This window comes from Pteropus vampyrus, unplaced genomic scaffold (assembly GCF_000151845.1).
Source record: "Pteropus vampyrus isolate Shadow unplaced genomic scaffold, Pvam_2.0 Scaffold111, whole genome shotgun sequence".
In the NCBI taxonomy this organism is placed as follows: domain Eukaryota; kingdom Metazoa; phylum Chordata; class Mammalia; order Chiroptera; family Pteropodidae; genus Pteropus; species Pteropus vampyrus.
This window is the reverse complement of record NW_011888892.1, coordinates 1,638,430-1,656,596: the sequence shown is the minus strand read 5'-3', so window position 1 is coordinate 1,656,596 and position 18,167 is coordinate 1,638,430. Positions and strand designations below refer to the sequence as shown.

Genomic DNA, 18,167 nt, shown 5'->3' with positions numbered 1-18,167 from the left:
TGGCGCTGGGAGGCCGCGGGCCCGGGAGCTCGGCGCGGTCACCGCCGGCCGCGGCGAGACACACACGCGCGTACTCACACTCCCGTGCCTCGCATTCCGCCGCCGCGGATGGTCACGGGCACCGAGTGTGCGTGTGCGGACGTGCGGTAATCCCCCCTCCGCCCCCGAATACTTTTTCCGGAGGCGGCCTAAGCAGCAGTTGGCTCCGGGGGTCCCCCTGTTTAGTATTTTACAGGGAAAAGGAGAATTTTTCGTAGAATTCCTGCTCGCTCTGCGTCCTTGCGGGGGAGGCTGCTGGCAGTGGCCTACGTCGACATGCCGGGCTCCCTTGCCCTATCCCGGGTCCACGTATCTTTCTGGATTTTTTCCCCCGTTTTTTCTTTAAAGATCGGAGATCGGGTTAAGTTCTTAGAGAGTCAGATGTGAGTGGCTTGAAGGGTAGACAAGAGAATTCTGTTCTATAAATATGCATTGGGAATTTCAAATGCTAAGTGCCTTATTTGCAATTCTGTTGGATATTCTAGAGACTGGTATATTTTTAAATGACATGGATAATTTGGAGGGGACGTATATTTTGGTTGGATTACAAAATGATTCTGCCTCCGGACTTTAGCGAAATATATCGAACTCCTGCTAGTCTCTCAAAGATTTGTCTCCCCTGCTAGGTGCTTGGGTTCAAAGGCAGTTTGAGAATTACCTCGTGTACAGGACCCAAGACTGCTGCTGTGCTGCCTCTGGGGTTCTCAAAGTAGAGCTAGTTAGTTTTCGCGTACTTCGGAGAATTCCACTGTTTTGAATTTTTTCAATAATCTTTTTACGTCTTGAAGTAATGGGACTTTAAAGGATCTTGTTTTTATAATCATTTGATTTCAAAGAGCACTTCTTACAGCAATTATAAAGTGATATTCAAAATGCTAATTAAACACTTTCAGTCAGAGCAGCTTTAATATTGGAACAGGATTTCTTTATTTTAAGTAACAGGACTATATTCTAGTGTCGAAGCATTAAATATCCTTTTGTCTGGCATCAGCCCTCTGAACTGCTCTGACACTCTCCCGTAAAAATCTCTAGTGCCCTTTTTATTGCCCCCCAAAGAAAAGTTAATGAGATGGTAGGTTTCAGGCAAAAAAGCAGGCCCTCCTTCTTGCAAAATATGCTTACAGTTGCCATTGAAGTTGGATGTCAGCCGTCAATGCACTTGCTTTTAATGAAACCAGTTTAATCGTTCACACTTGATCAAGTATAACAGGACCAAACAAAGGAAATAAGCCAGCATATTTCTGTAGAGCATTGAGGGGTTTAGTGTAAGTGTTGATGTCGGGTCACCCCCCTCCCCCCACCCAGTACAAGGAAGTGAAGCTGGAAGGCTAAGGGGATTTATGGCTTTTGATTGGTTTTCTGTACCCTGGGGTAGGGGACCCCAGTTTGTCCCTGTAGAAAGCAGTTATTAGAGAGAATGTTAAAATCTTGAGTTTGGAGCTTGTTTTGAACCTGAGAAGGTGCTTTTTGGTTTAACTATTTCCTGTTTGGGAAGATAAGGCTAAGGGGCTATGTGGTCACTCTCCTTTCTAATTGTTCCTTAATGAGGAACAGTGGAGGGCGGGGTGGCTTTGCAGATTGTGCTCAGGGCCCTGTGTTATTTATGACTTCACTTGGGATCTTTGAAACTGGCCCTTGATGGGTGTTCTCTGGGGGGGAGGGGCAGGGTGCATTACCTTTTCTGAGATTTTTTTTGTTTGTTTTTTAAAGAAAAACCTCTTTTGTCTCTAAAAATGTATTTCTTTGCTAGGCACGAGTTGCAACTTCTGTCTAGGATTATGTCATCTGCTCGGCCAAGAAATATTTGCAAAGCGTGTTTCTCTAAAGTCAAGAAAGTAAAAAAGTTTGGCTACGTAAAAACCAACACTACTAGCTATTGTAAAAATACACCAGTGACATACTTTGTGAGATATTTTGGCCTTTTTAAGACTCAGGGCACACCTGTCCCTGTCCCCGTGGAGTGTCGTTTGCTTTCCCTGGCTGTTAATCTTGGTTGTGTACACAAGATGAAACAGGAAAACTTGCTATCTGTATAATTATTAACTAGCCAGTCAGTTACCCTTTCAGGGAATAATCAATGACTTTACTCTTGACTTTTAAAACTCCAAACAGAAATCCTATTCTTAAGTCTGAAAAACGTTCCAGAGAGAGATGAAGCAGCCTCAACAACAAACAAAACTACAAAATCAACGTGCTACTTTTTCAGTGTCTGAGTGGTGAGCTACAAGGTAAATAAAGGATGAGGATGTAAAAAAGGTCCTGAACAAGCATCGCGCTGGATTTCAAGAGGCCATTTTTCTAGGAACTATCAAAATCCTAAAGCAAAGGGAGCTCGGGGTGGCTCACACCATTTGAAATCCTTGAGATGTGCCGATTAAAAACAAAAAGGCCAGACATCTCACCGGGAGAGGCCCACCAGAGTGCCATTGGCCTGCAGTTCTCTCCATCATGAATCATTTTTGAAGGCAAAGTTATACCCTTTGCACTTAACGCTCTTCCTAAATGGAAAAAAAAAAAAGAGTTTACAGCAAGGGTAGAATGGCCACCCTAGTTGTCATTTTTTTTACCACTGTCATTTCAATATAGAAAGGCTGTCATCGTAATGTATGTGAGTGCAGCCTGGGTTCCTCTGTTAATAATCTTTGTATCAGTGAAGAACAGCAGCCCGAGTGTCCTGTGTCCCTGATACAGGCCACAAATATATATTCATACAGTACGTGATTGGGAAAGGGAATTTATCTGTTAGGCAGGACACAAGTCAGATAATATTTCCACCCTCTGGCTGATAGTTCCATTACAGAGGGTGGAGCACATTTTTGTAGTAATTAAAAAAATGGAAGTGCAGTTCGCCTGACCCTTTGAAAAGAAGTACTTAGCAGAAGTGATCCCATATTAGCGAAATAGTGAGGTGCTTTTTTAATTCCCCCAGATCTTTCTGCAGACTGCTAGCTAAAGAATGCTTAGTGAAAACTTTTAATAGATCATAGTCTCAGAGGCTATACTGCCTGGGCAGGTATCCGTTTCCTCCCTTACAGCTGGTGAGCATGTCCTGATTCACGCCACTACAGTGACTGCACTCTGGGAAAGAAGGGAAAATGGAAAATGCAAGGCTTCTCCCCCAACCTAGTCTTTTGAACTTAATTTTTATTCAAGTCCATGTTTGACGGAATATGTATCAAAGACTTATGAAAGGGTTTTTTTTTAAACCCTATCTCTGGGGTTGGAAAATTATATTTAATAATTGCAAAAAAAAACACACTTCAGTACCATTTTTAAGGAGTTCGATGTTTCTTTTGATCCTCATTTAATGGATAGTACCCAAAAGCCATCGTCGTGACAAATGACATTTGCAAATCAATGTTTGGGCATGATCTGTAGTTTGCTTTTAGCCATCATTATGGATGTTTAGAGCCTAAATGATGGCTGCACTTGGGCATTCAGGACCTCACCAGTGAAAAGAAGGGCTTTGCACATTGTGCAGAAAGGAAAAAAAAGGGGGATTCACAAATGAATACAGAATGTACAATAGGGAGAGAGCCGGGCCATTGTTCGTGGGGAATGTTGACACTGAGCGCCGAGGGCCAGTTTCGCCTTCATTCTCCTAACTGCTGGAGAACACAGAAACTTCAGGAGCCGCAGACGGATGGGAACCCGCGTCCCATTCATCCGTCTTTGCCTGGCATGCGGATAGGGGCCACGGGCCTGCTCCCATTCCAGAGTTTTCCATAGAAGGTGGTCTTTTCTGGACCGCCAAGGAACTTTGTGTGCTTCTCCTCCCAGTAGTCTGCTTTTTTGAGGGAAAGATCCTAAAAGCAGATAGTAGGGTCCTTCAAAGAAGAGTGTAAAAAACAAACGCCCTCTCCGCTCCCCCCGCCCGCCCCCCACCCCGCCTCGAAATGCAGTTTTAAGAAATCATATTCAACACTTGCCAGAAATGGAGGCATCTTAAGTCACGGGAAGCAGTTGTGTTTATTTTGATTACTCCTCATGTTAAAGTCGCTTTTAGCGCGTTTGTGGTGTTTGGGAAAGTGCACCCTTTAAGATGAGGATTTGTTGGATTTTCGTGTTTGTCGCACAGCTGCTGAAAGCGCCATCCGTGTTGCAGCTCCCTTCTCTGTTCACAGGGCGCTTCTGCTTCCACATGGGAGCTGAGAACGTCCCAAAGTGGAGCCAACTCTAGCTAAAGTGACAGGCCCTCCTGTTACCTCTCTATTTAACCCCTACCCTAGGTGGAATCAGGGTAGACGTTGACCCCCGCTGGGGGCTGATGCCAGTTCCGATTTCGGCCCGGTCTACTTGGTTAGAAGTATGGTGCCAGTTCACCTTTCCATCTGTCTAGCCTAGTCCCTCCCTTGTTTTAGAAGTGACCTGGTTTAACTGTTTCTGTAACTAAATTTAACAGATGGTTGCTTAGAGTTGGTTTAATATTCACAAAAATTTCGATAAAACCCTTGGGTTCTTATTCATGGGGCAAGTGATGCTTTTGGTTTTATGGAGAATTGTGACTTCTTTCCTAAATAACAGCCTTCATCTTTCCGGAGGGGTCAGATGGTGTTTAGAGGATGTTAATCCCAAATAGCTCTTGCTGCTTGAACCTGGCAGGCAGTCTCACTTTTGGCTGTTGCTTTCTGGAGTGCAAAACAGTTTGGGGATGGGGGTGGGGCAGGGGGAGTGCTTTTCATCCTTGTGGTTCTTAAAATCTTTCCCACTTGTAAAATGCAAAAGACATACACCTTTATGTTGTTGTTTTCACTCTTTTCAGAAGTGCTCTTCTGATCAGAAATGTAGTTTTTGCATTAAAATAAATCCTTAATTATGACTTGAGCCGAGACACTGTTAACTGGCTTGAAGACTAATTGGGAATAATGGCAATGTCTCTGTGTCACATCCCAGCCTAGGTTGTGGCAGAAACTTGGGAGGGCCTTTTTAAAGGATATGTAACATCCATGATGTGCAGGTTTTCTGCACTAGCCCAGGGGTTATAAACTCACTGCTGTGCTCCAGCCATGCCTGAAATCTGGCCTCCCGCAAGCTATCTGTCCCATCCCAGGACAAACAAAAACTTCATTATGGAGTCACGGAATCCCAGGAAGTTGCTTTGGAAGGAACCGTGGACCGAGATCATAAGAGGTCAAACTCCTCTGGCCTAATGGGATTTTTTTTTTTCCCCCAGCATGGCAGTTTAAAAAGCCTGCCTAATGTCGAGGCTAGCGAGAATCATTTGATAGGTGTAAGGGCCCAAATCAAACCTGGAAATGTGGGTGTTGTACCTGCCCAGATGCAGGGAGGGGTGAAAGGGGGCAATAGAGGGGGTACGGAGGGGAGGGGGAACTGCAGGCGAAATTCCTTCGGGTAGGGTTGAGAGGCCATAGGGGTGAGCGGCTGGGAAAGGGCTGAGATTTTAATTTTTTTTGCTGATAGGTGTCTTTAGTGCAGTCCGCCAGCCCAGAAGTACAAAGTCACGGTTCATCCCATGCTGGTTCAGGCTCAGGTGGGCCTAGGGAAAGGGTGGGGGCCGTGCCCTCAGGCCCACTTGGGTTGTGGAGAGCCCATAGGATGTTGCAGCTCCTGGGCCTGTCCACCTGGAGTGCCGCCAGAACCTGCAGCGGGCGGGGAGGGCCCTGGAGAGCTCTTAACTGTCCGGCCCAGAACAGTCGAGGGGATTGAGAACTTTTATTATCGCCTGGTCACATGGGTTTGCTGTGCTGGGAGGGACTCATGCTGGCATGCCAGTGACACCAGGGAGGCCTCGTGTTGGAGCTGCCAGGCCAGATGGGGTGCGTGGGCTCCTAGCACTGGCTGAACTTGGCTGGCCACTGGGTCCGGGAGTGGCGTAAAGCTTTCCAAACACCGGAGACCCCGAGGTGCCCCGCACCCGCCTAATGATCTGGGGTGGGGGGTGGGGGTGCCATGATTTCCTCCCAATGGGGATGAAAAATATTTTTTCAGTTTTTCTAGTCTCTTCTCCAGAGGTCTGTGCCACAGGCTGATGCTGGACTGGATGGAGCAGGAGACCCAGCATGAAAGCCCAGTGGGACCATTTTCTGCCGGTGTCCCTTTCTGTCCCACGAGCACACAGACATGTACCTTTTACTGAGCGCTTTCTGGTTATGGGCCAGAAGTCACTCCAGGAGGGCAGTCAGTAAAGAGTATGTTTTTCTGTACAGATATCGATATACACACGTAAGCGCCTAAAGTAAAATCTCAGAATGTTTTTGATCTTAAAAACATTTCACAGCCATTAATCTTCACGATGCTCCTACGGGCTACGTAATTAGAGCAATTCCTATTTTATGCGAGGAAGAAACACTGAATTGCCGCCCCTGAGTCGTAAAGAGACTCGCGTCTCTGTCGCGCGTGGGTTTGGGGGCCCCCGGCGCGGGGCAACGGTGCGTTCCGTCCAGGCTGAACCCAGGGCGACTTCCGGTCTCCTGCGCGACCTTCTGCTGCGGGGAGGGCAAAGCTGGGCCCGGATGAAAGACAGCCCGCCGCACCTGGCCGCACCTGGCCACACCTGGCCACGCTCTACCTGCTCTCCACCTGCAGGGGCGGGGTCTGGCCGCCTTCCCTCGCCGTGCCTGGACAGCCGGGGAGCTTGGCCCTGCGGGAAGGACGGTGGGGTTCCGGGGTTCCAGAACCCCAGGCCGGCAGACGAGGCCCCCTTAGCCCCTGGGGCCCGCGGACCTAGCGGCCCGCCCCTCCCCCTCTGCAGCGTTGCCTCCCTGCTCCCCACACCTATACCTGAGTCCCCCGGAAGCGCCCCTCCCTGTGGCTTTGACTTTTCACTTGTAAATGGGGAGGCTGGTAATAGAAATGGCCCTGCCCCCTCTGCCCACTTCCTCCCTCCACAGGCCTTTGTGCGGGGTCACTCTGGATGGAGGGGGTCCACGCCCTCGGGATCGCCAGCTCCCTTCCCTGTCCTCAGAGCCCGGACCCGGAGGGAGCCACGGGACGACAGGCACCCCGAGGTGGACCCTGAACCCGTGACTGGGCACCTGGCTGGACCGTGCCTGAGCTACCCCCAGTGATAGCAGCCGGCTCTGGAGGCCCAGGCCTGCGGTGGCCTAGTCCCTCCCATGTGCCCCCAACCCCCTTTCTCCTGGGTGAACAGATTAGTTCGTTGATTGACTGCACGATGGTGGCCAAGATGCAACAAATGGTAAACGGCCACATCACTAGACTGGGGGGGGGGGCGCAGTTTCGGTGGCAGCTTTCCGATCTGAGTGTTTGAATCATACTACAGATAATACTCTCCATCCAGGACCAGGGAGCTGACTGCTTCCTCTGCTCTTTGAGCCAGCAGGATCTGGGGCTTCTCCACTTTGCACCCTCTTCTCCTTGGTAGAGGAATTCCTGTGTGTTTGGCTCTTTCTGTCCTTGCAAAGTTAATTGGATGCTCAGGATATCCGTCAGGTCGTTTAAATAGTTCTTATTTTTGTTAAGATCACAGTATAAGTAGCATTTATTGAGCATTTACTTATTAATTCTCTTTGTCACTCTCACTAGACTCTTGGTGTATGTTGCACTGGGTTTTCACAGTTCTCTCAAGTGCCTCCTGCACCTGGGGTGATGTCAGGTGCAGGAGGCACTTGGGAGACTTGCCCATGACACCCCCGTCTCCCAAAGTGGCAGAGCTGGGATTGAAACCAGGCTGTTGGCAGTGAGGTTCCAACAGGATTTCCTGGTGGGAGAGGGACCGCCTACCCTGGGAGCCTCCTCTTGCCACCCCGAGAGCAGAGGGGAGATGAGAGTTGCAGGTTGCCCCTGAAGCTGGCATGTCCTCCCGGATTCAAATGGGCCTCGCAGAAACAATTCCCTTTCTCAGGCCCAGGCTTGTGCTTCCATATCACACGGGGGCGATGGGAAGTCTGGCTTGTTTTAATTTCCTCCTTTGATTAGTGATCTTTTGTTAGGATCTCACACTCTGATGCCTGTCGGGGATTTCTGTATAGTTTCCTGGACCAGGCCTGTTTTAAATTCACTACACTTTCTGGGTTAATGACCAGCATGGCTCAGGAGACGGGGCCCCCCACTGGCCGCATAGGGAGAATCCTGCCCCTCTGGATCACAGACTCTGCAGGCAAAGGACAGACACCCAGAAGGGCCTTGAGGGCCAGGCACAGTGCTGGTTTCACTTATTCTCACGTCCTCTCCAGTGTAGGAAGAAGTCCCTGTTTTACTGGTGAAGAAACTGAGGGTCAGGGGGGTTCAGCAAGGACGCCCGAAGTTTCTCTAGTTCTAGCTCCATCTGGCTCTGCTCTCTCTGATTGACTGAGAAGTCTTGGCTTTTGACTTGGGTGCATTTGGAGATGGCTTTGCCACACCAGGCAAGTTAAGACCCCTTCTGACCTTACGATCTCATTTCTCCCTTGCCCTCCATCGGAATGTCTCTGATGCAACCCCTCAACCCCAAGAACACGCACCCACACCCACCCCCTAGGATTGCATGGGTAGCTTTCACAGTGCATAGGGGTTTCTTGTATGTGTGGTGAAATTGGATTTAGTGGCCAGGGCTCACATTTCCAGTAGGTATGACTGGGATTTCCAAGTTTCTGGTCCAGGCTACTACTGATCTGCCTTCTCAAAGTGGCCCCTCCTTCCTGTGTGAGCCCCTCACTTGGGAGAGGGGATGGAGGTGGATGGGGCACTCGCCTCCCTCCAGCTGCTTCTCACTTTGCACTTGGGTTCCTTATGTACATCTCACACTAGGACTTGGTTCCTGCTGCTCAGCATTGGGGGATCCGGGGAAAGAGACAGGGAAGATGGTGAGGATTTCACCCCATTGGAATAGTCTGTTTGTACCACTCTTTTGAAAACCAGCCAGAAACTTGATTCTGCCAGGCAAACCTCCTGGGTCGCTGCCCTGCCTTCGCCTTGGAGCAAAAGGAACAGCCTTCTTTTCAAAGAGGCTATCAGAGAATTGAAAGGGAACAGCACAAAGCTGGGTGTGCCCTGAAATCTGGGATGGAGCCCTGCCTGAGTGCTTAACTCACCTGAGAGGCACCCAGAGCAGGTGACGCAGGAGCTTTCCGACTGACCTTGGCTTCCTTTAAGGTAAGGTCCCCACAAGGTGGAGATTTTCCTGAAAAACAGGCTTTCCTTTAATTATGAATTACCTTCCTGCCCTACAATGCTTCTCTTCCTTTTGTGAACACGTGGGTGCTTGCAAACACAGGGGTGCTTGGGAAATCCCTGAAGCCCTTTGCTGGTGGCCCAAGGCCCCAGAGTGACTCGGGTGGGTAGGGACACAGTGTACACTCTGCCTCGGCCTTTGGGTTCTGCCTGGTCTCCTGGGGGGTTGATGGGAGTGCTGGGGGGTATATCTCTTGACCAGCGGGTCACATCAGCCGGGGTGTGCTTGCTCAGCCCCAGCTTGGATAATGATTATATTCTGCCCGTTTTAAGTACCCTCTGCAGTGTTCAAACTGGTCTCCATCCCTCCTCACCCCACACAGAGGGAGTGGTGCGTGGTGGAGTGCAGCAGGCCGGCTCCCTCCTCAGGCCTCCCCACTGTGCTTCTGGAGGCCATGAGAAGGGCGGAGCTGCCCCCTCGCCAGGTCTGTCTGGAAAGTGGATGTGGCTGGGCCGAAGGCGTCTAGGCCAGGAGTGCTCTGAGGTCCCGTGTGGTTTTGTCAGCCTTTGCTGGCTGGCCGCAGCATGCAGGTTCTTGATGGGAGCCAGGATTCGTGGGTGGTCTCAGAACCCGTCTGGGGCTGTGGTGTGGGAGGTGAGGATCTTTGTCCTGTTCTGGGTTTCAGAGTCCCCCGGCTCTTCAGAGAAGCCCCTGAGCTTGGCATCCAGCCCCTCTGGCGGGACATGATGCCAATCTGATAGGTCCCGGCGTGCCCAGGCTGGTGCCGCCGTGAGCGGGCCAGTCCCCCGAGACCCTGTTTTTCTCACCGTGGCCTTTGTGCAGACTTCTCCCTGCTCCTCCGAGATGCTTTTCACTCAGGGCCGAGAGGTTTTTTTTTTTCCACACACACATTCTTTCTTCTCATTTCTCAACTAAGCCTGGGATTAAGAATGTGGCTTCAACTGACAAAAGCCAGGAGATTTCAGAATTAAGGTTGGAATTCTGTCTGTAATGATGTCTTCCTGAGTATTTAAGGACTTTGAACGGCGGGTAATTTTTTTCCTCCCTAATCTGGCCAGATGTGCTCCAAGTGAGGTGGACAAAGGAAGCGGCTCCAAACGACTTGAGTTTTCTTCGCGGTAATTGCAAGCTTGCCCGATTTGAGTCCCTTGTGTCCCAGGGACGTGAAGGGACTGGGGTTGTGACTAACAGTTTGGGCTGTGCTCTTGCCGTCTCAGCCAGGCCTGAGAGCTTAGAAGCTCCAAAGAACCAGCAAAACCACTTGAAACACGTTGCAAGTAGAACTCTGGTTCTTTAAAATGTTTCTCTGCGAGGGAGATTAAAAGGTTTTTTTTCCCCTCTCCCCTCTAATTCCTTTCATCTTCTAGAGCAGCAGTGGGCAAAAGCGGGGCGGCGGAGCGGGGAGTGACTGGGGGAGTCACGTCTGGGTTCATTGTCCTTTGTGGGAAGGGGGCGGGGTCAGTGCAGGGACCACTTTTTGGCCTTCCCTGGAGCTGGGAGTTTTGCAGCCTGGTGATTACTTGGCACGTCAGGGCTGTAGGCTCGGATCCAAAAGCTTTGTTCGCCCCCCCCCCCCCGGCAGCACTCCTGGGGCACTGGGCTGTCGTCAGTGTCATCTGCGTGCTCACTTTGTTGGCGAGGGAGGGGTCCCACTGGAAGGACTGAGGCTGGCCCGAGGAGAAATGGCCAGGAGAAATGGCCGGCCTTGCCCTCAAAGTGGTCGCTGCAGGCAGTGAAATGCACACATTGTCACCAGCAACGAGGCGACATCGGATGGGACAGACTGGTCTGGGGAAGTGGCAAAGGAGGGGCAGAAGTTGATGCTTGGCTGCATTTGGGATTTGCCGAGCCCTGGCAGAGGGCTTCCGCTTCCAAACCCAGGACGCTGGGAATAGGGCGTGCTGTGTGATTCAACGAGGTCATGTTTATAAAGCGCTTAGAATAGGCCTGACACGTTGGAGGTGTTGGTTGAATTTTTAAAAATGCAAAATAAATAAACAAGTAACTCGGCCACTCTTGCCTGGAGGTGCGGTGTGGCCCCCCCTAACCTGCTGGGTGCAGCAGAGCATCGGATGCACACAGGGGGCGGTGGGGGGGGGGGCCCACACGGAGTGCGGTTTCATCCTTTGGATGTCGAGGTGGATGAGTTCTATGGAGCCAGGTGAAGTGCCAGGTGAAGGGGGTGGGGCGTAATGAGAAGGGTTTGGGGTGGGAGACGGGAATCCCAGTGCTGTGAAAAATTACCCGGAATCCACAGCGTGGGGTGAAGAGGGGGAAGGGATGGGCCCGTCGTGGTTCGGGGACAGCCCCTCTTCTGGATTCCCGGGGCCACTGTGATGAACTGCAACCCGTTCAGGAGGTTGTTTTTAGACTGTGGAATGTTACTCTGTATTAGGTCACTCGAGAAATGCCTAGTAAAATATTTACTTTCCATTTAAGACCTACTTTCCCTTCCCAGAGAAGGAAGAAACAGTGAGTGGCTGGGTGCTGCCTGCCTTTTGCCCGAGGACAGGCAGGGTGGGGGCTCAGCCCTCCGGCTCCACCCTGACTGCTCAGAGCAGGTGAAGCTCAGCGAAGTTGGCCTTGACCTAGCCTCCTTCCTGGGAGGGTCAGTGCCTCTGGGGTGCTGCAGGCAGTGGATGGCTTGTTGGGTTTGCTGCCCTGGTGTGTGGTGGGCGCTTGGGCAGCCCCAAGTCTGGTGACAGTCCAAGGTCCCACTGGGCGGCTGATTCACTGTCGCTCTGTGTGTGTGTGCGTGTCCCTCCCTGACTGGGCCCCGGAGATGGGTAGGACTTAATCACCTCTGGAGCGCTCATTGAGCAGGGGCTGACTGGGCGCTCACGAGGGCCAGCGTGGCCTGGGTGTGGACGTGAACCCCTGGGCAGCGCTGCCGCCTCACGTGTCGGGGTGGGGTCCAGGTGCTGGGAGTACCGTCACGTGAGTGCGAGATGGTGAGGCGGGGGCTGTGGGACCGTGTTTGGGAAGATGTCCTTTCAGGGTCTGTGGAAGAGACCATTTGTCACCTTCAGGGCAGGCTGGTCATTTCATGGACCAGCAGTTTCTTTTGGGCTCAGTGCATGCCGTTAAAAAAGTCTCACTTGAAGAGTGAGATGAGCTTTGAAAACGTCCTTGGCAGACAGCCGGTGCTGGAATGCAAGGGCATCTGGGGTCAGGGGTCAGCCGGTGCGGGAATGCAAGGGCATCTGGGCTCAGGGGTCAGCCGGTGCGGGAATGCAAGGGCATCTGGGGTCAGAGGTCAGGATGTCGGCGTGCCACATTTGCAAATCCCAAGGAGCATGCACGGTAAATAAGACGCGGATGCACATGGCAGTGCTCAGGCGTTAGCTGCCTGTCCCCGTTATTACTGGCATTACAGATGGTAGCGAGAGTAGCAGAAACAGTGGCCACACTGGTCGCTACGGTGGTGGTGATGGTGCTGATGTCATTGAGAATAAGTTCCCTTCCCGCCTCTGCCTTGTTCACGCTCTGCATAGTGTGTTTCACTGCAATCCTCTGGAACGTAATATTGGGATTAGTATCTTCCCGGGACAGGGAGGGGTCCTGTGTGCCCCGGTGTGTCAGAAGGCAGTGGTGACTGCTAGCACCCCTCAGCCCACCCCAGCCCTGCCCTTCCCCCGGAGTCGACACATGAGGTCAGTGCGTTTAGTGGTAGGAGCCTGGCTGTGGGCTTGGTAGTTTTCATATGAGAGAGAGAGAGAGAGAGAGACTCGTGCAGTCCCCAGGGAAGTGCCCAGTGGTTTGAGAGGGTGGCCTCTGGAGTAAGGGGCATCTCCAGGGCACCCCTGGCCGGGAGTCAGTCTCCTGGGGCTCCACGCAGCATCCTGTTGGGAGAAGCTCCAGGTGGGGCCAGACCATCTGTATTTTTAGCAAACTCCTTAGGAGGCGGGGGGTGGGGGGCGGTTCTTAAGCAGCCAGACCCGGACCTGCCAACAGCACACAGACTTTCTTTCAAAACAAACCACTCCTCAACACAGCCGCCCACTTGAGTCGAGTTTTCGAACATTTGGCATGACAAATGATTGAAAGATTTTATATAACTCGAACACCCTCCCCCCGAATCTGAATGAACAGATTTGAAAGTGGAAATAGGGGTTTCTGCCCGACTCGGTCTCACTTTTTGGATTTAAAAAGAATCCTCTTATTCCCTTGAGCAGCAGCGGGCACTCCTAGGATCATGAGGGCCATTTCCTGGGTGCCCATTAAAATTGGAGCCGGTTCTGTATTCAGATGCACTTGTCGTTTAACTTTCTCTCCTGACCCGTCAGCAGTGTCCATCGAGAAGCGCTGGGCCGCGCGTCACTGCAGACTGGCAAGGGGAGAAATTGCTTTTACAAATTCAGTTTTATTAAGATATGAGCCACTCTGTGAAGCACTCTCTGAATGTCTGCATACAGCAAGTCAAACACGGGTGCAGTAGCATCGATAGTCTTCAGGGACCCGCGTGAGCTTGACTGTGGGACCACCATGAGGCACGTCCACCTCAGTATGCAGGTGAAGGAAGTCGACCTCCAGGAGCTCACCTGTGCCAGATCGCATTACTTCATCGTGATGCCAGGCTCGGATTCGGGGACAACACCTTCTGTCTCAGAAATGAAAGTGAACGCTTATTGCGGCAAATCCTTTTTATCTCGGCTAATGAATTTATTAATTAATGAGCTTCAGCGAGGCTGATAGCTTTCGTTTCCACCTAGATGCCAACTTACCTTTATTTTGTTGGTAGAAACCCTTGGCACCTACTTCATTCTTAGTCACAGGCAGCCTCGACGCGAGACGGTGATGCCCCGTAGCTACTGCCCACGTGCGGAAGCAGCGGACCAGTCTCACCAGCTATGCCGGTGGGCTCACCATTCCTAGGTGATGGAGCAGGATCTGAGCTCCAGTACTTTGCTGTGTGTTCAGGTACCCCAGTTCTGGGGACAAGGGCGTGCGTGCGCATTCGAAGGCCGGGAGGCGGGCAGGGGCGTCCATTCGGTTATGCGTCTGGAGCCCTTGGCCGCAGTTCCTCGTGCTGGTTGAAGGGTGAGCTTGAAAAGGACATGTATGATGTCCTTGGATGAAGAATGACTTCAGGGGCCTCGTGCTGCTCCTCGGTACCCCGTTGTTAATTGCACTCGGGCTGGAAGGAATCGCCTTTCTGGTGGGGGTTACTGCTTTCTGAAGGAAGTTAGGGGTGCTCTTTGAGTTGCATGCAGAGCCATTTACTGTGAGAAATTACAGCCACAACCTTACCCGTCACTTGGCAAAGAGGCACGGGGCCACGTGTTAAGAGGCCGCCAACTCTGCTCTAATGCTAGAAGTGGAAGCCTTCGGGGCCCCGGCATCTTTGGGGGCTGTTTTTGGACTTAAGTTAGCAAAGAAATGACTTTATGATTTACGATGTTTATGAAGACTAGCATACCTATCTATTTTCATGTAGACATCTTAATAGAGATTAAATACAGAATAAAGCAGGATGCGTGAACGGAGCTATTCCCATAAGCAATATTGTAGAGTTAGGCAGTGTAATTATGTTTTGTACACTTCCCAATTAAATAGTTATGCATTACTGGGAAAACCACCTGTAAGAGGTTTAGGAAAGCTTTATAATATAGTAGATCAAATAAAATAGATGTATGGTATTTTATGCATAGGGTTTTAAAGTTTTACGTTATTTGATAAGGTGATTCAGTTTGATTTGTAGAAATTTATGCGGTGACATTGAGACGGATTTGCTGCTTCTGAAAACTGCCCGTGGAGGGAAGGTGAGCTTGCACTGTGCGCTGGATGCCAGGGCTGTGTCAGGAGCAAGGAGGCTTCCTCTGCGCTTGAGCAAAGCAGTAAGGCATGTGCAAGAGCTGGTTGGGTGCGGGGTGCCAAGTGCATGGGGGGGAAGGTGGGTCATTCCCAGGATGAGGGGTCAGGGAGGGTGACCGGCTGGCCGGAAGAATCAGAAGAGGTTTGTGGTGCTCTGCTGTGGCTGAACATAACCTCTAGACTTGTTTCTGGTCCCAGACCCCCTGCCCCCATCCTGATGAGCAGAAGGCCTTGGGCGAGTAACCCCCATGCCCCCCTTGTGCCTCTGCATCCTCACAGGGGTGGTGGCGTGGCTTGCATCCACCTCCATGTCTGTGAGGGTTAAGTGCGCCGACATATGGCAGACCCTTGACTCACCCTGAGTAAATTCTCAGATGGGCATTGCGGTTGGGGTGACGAGAATGAGGTGGGGGGCAGTGGGAGGGGCTGGGTCTGCAGATGTAAAGAGAGGTCCAGAGGGTCATGGGGTAGCCCCGATGAGTTCAGATGTCCCACCATCAGACGAGGCACTTCAGAGCCATAGCTATGGTTCCTGGGAGACTGGACCAGCTGAGGGCTTTGTGGGTAGGTGACATGACGATGGTGGAGCTGTCAGAGGAGTGTTTGGACACAGGCTGGCAGGCCCAGGTGCCTACTGGCTGTGGAGCAGAGAGGGAGGAGGTTGGGGTCCACTCAGGTGCTTGGGGGGGTGGTGGGTCATGGTGGGTCAGTCACCATTTTGACCCAGTTTATCTTATGCCGAAGCTTCAGTTTCCATCTCGTGGGAGGACATGATCCTGCTGAGTTCTTCAGGCCCAGGTGTCAAGACAGAGCCCAAGGCTGTTTTGTCAGTTGTCAAAAACTTCTTCTTTCTTCCTCCCCGTAGGTCATCTACACAGGGGCTTGGGGTGGTGGCCATCCTCCCTTGCAGAAAGAACCAGCAAGGGAAGGCTCTGCCCTGAGCTTGCTATGTGACCCTGGGTGAACTCTGACCCCCCGAGCCTCTCTGCCCTTTGGCACTGGTACCTGGGTTCTCTGGATGGAGATGTGACTGGGGTCTCAGCACCACCAGACAAGGACCTGTTTGGCTGAGTGTGGCCTCTGGGGGAAGCTCAGAGGCGCCGCTGGCTTGGTCCCTGCACCCGAGTCCCAGACTTGCCCAGGGTGACGATGGCGGCCGCCAGCAAGGGTAGACCCAGCCCCACCAGAGCCTTTCCTGCAGAGCAGAGGACGGGCTGCTGGGAGCCTGTCCCGTCCTGCCTTCTGACACGTGGGTTTGGCGGTAAGCTGGAAGGGCTGTGACGAGGCTGGATGTGCTGGGTGGGCCCCCAGGTGAGAGCAGTTAAGGTGCGGTCCTCAAGGGGAGTCTGCTTTCCATTTCCTAGCCCGTGCGCTGGATTGCAAGGAGCCGCAAGCAAGTTTGTAACAGGCGGTGACGCTTCTGGGCGTTGCTCATGGGGACAGAGGTGATTTCCTGGGGAGCCCGTGGGGTGGGCTAGGCAGCTGCAGTGTCGCCCGTCACCAGTTGGAAAAGCCGCCCTGGCTGCAGTGGTATCACACAGGAAAGTCATTTGTTTTTATTATTTGTTTTGGTGCTTTTAAAATTTTTACATGGATATGATTTACATACAGTGTAATTAACCCTTTCAGTGTGCAGTTCTGCAGATTTTAACGAAGAATGTGTGAATGCCACTGCCAGGTGGTTACAGAGCAGTCTGGCCACCAAGGAAGGGCCCCGCCCCCTTGTAGTTATGCCCCGCCCCCACCTACTCCTTTTTGTGTAGAAAGGCTGGCCTAGGACGTTTGGGGAGGTGGGCAGATGTTCGGCAGGTGCCAGGATTTTCTGGGACCCTAGCGTCCTAGGGTTTCGCATGGCCTGGGAGGACCCTCCAGTCACGGATATGCCTGAGTGGCAGCACCGGGGCCACTGTGGGGTGCCTGAGAGTTGAGCAATCTGGCCCAGGCTGGGCGGGTCGGCCATTTGCTGTAGTCAGGCTCTTGTCTGCCCTGCCGCCCCTCCCCGCCACCAGTGGGCAGTTCTGAGTCTGCACTTTCTGGGCCTCAGTGCATCTCAGGCCATTCTCCCTGGGCCTCCTGGGGACATGCACACAACAGCTGCTCACCGCCTCCTCCACATAATGTCCCGCCAGCCCCTCTTGGAAGGTACTTGGGGACAGGTGCCTCTTCCATCCGCTGGCTCCTGGTCCAGAGAGACTGGTTGTGACCGCCAGCCACTGGCTGCTTTCTCCTTTCCCCTTCGGGATAGTGGCTTTGGAGAGAGCCAGGTGGCGTACTTACTGTGCGCTGTGGCCACGCCTTCCTGTGTGCCGTTCGGTCTTCCTGTGACCCTTCAGGACGCAGGGCCGTGGGGCGTCCCTCTGGTCCGTGTTTGTTTTCCTGCAGGGAGAGGCTTGCCACCTTCTTGTGGCCAAGGCAGGTGGTTTGTGGAAAGCCTGGGGGAACTGGAGAACTTTCCCGTGGGAAGGCCAGTGCCTGCCAGCGCCAGCAGTGGGGCACCTGTGTCATGTCCCACCCTGGAGCCAGAGTCCTTGGCTCCTGCCAGCTCCTGCGTGTCAGATAGGGTCACCGCTTCTCTCTGAGAGGAGGGGCTATTCAATGAGAAGGTGCCAAACACCCTGAGCCCAGAGGACTTGCTGGGCAAGTGTCCCCTGTTGCACTGTGAAGGGAGCGACAGTTGACTTGCTTTCTTCACGGTTTTTAATATTCTCTTATTCCCATTCAGTTGGGGAGAATTTTATGAAATGAGTCTCAGAATTTTAAAACTTTTCTGGGGATCTCTACATTCATTAACTTTTTGGTTGTTGCTGGAAGTGTCTTTTCATTGTGCATTATCTGTCGGGCCTCCTCTCCCCATGTGACCCCAGCACTGAGGGCAGGTGACAGTGTTCATCACACTCAGTGGCTCATGGTGCATCTGTGTGTGCATTCGCTGTGGTAGGGAACCCTTCGATGCCTGTGAGCTGAGAGCGAATGTCACCTTGGTCACTGGCTTGAGATCCATGTCTCAGCATCTTCGGCCTCTGGGGTGGTCGGCTGAGAACCGCAGTGTGGCCAGTGCTGTGGCGATAAGGGACAAATGTTTATAGGGTTTGGGGGTCTTCCAGGCATGAGGAGACTGGAGCCTGGGGTGAGTAGCTGAAAGGTTGGCAGCCAGTACGTCCCAAAAGCTTAAGGAGCCAGCAGGCTGTTTGAACTGGTGTCCTGGACCCTGAGCAGAATT

General features: G+C 52.2%; 1 protein-coding gene across 1 annotated transcript in view; it reads left to right on the top strand.

Moving 5' to 3' along the window:
- The first annotated feature begins 262 nt into the window (after window positions 1-262).
- Window positions 263-18,167, top strand: part of CTBP2 (C-terminal binding protein 2) — a 148,156-nt gene continuing 130,251 nt past the window's right edge. The window contains exon 1 of the mRNA XM_011365467.2: window positions 263-342. The gene's annotated coding sequence lies outside the window, so the exon portion shown is untranslated. The remainder of the gene's footprint in view (window positions 343-18,167) is intronic.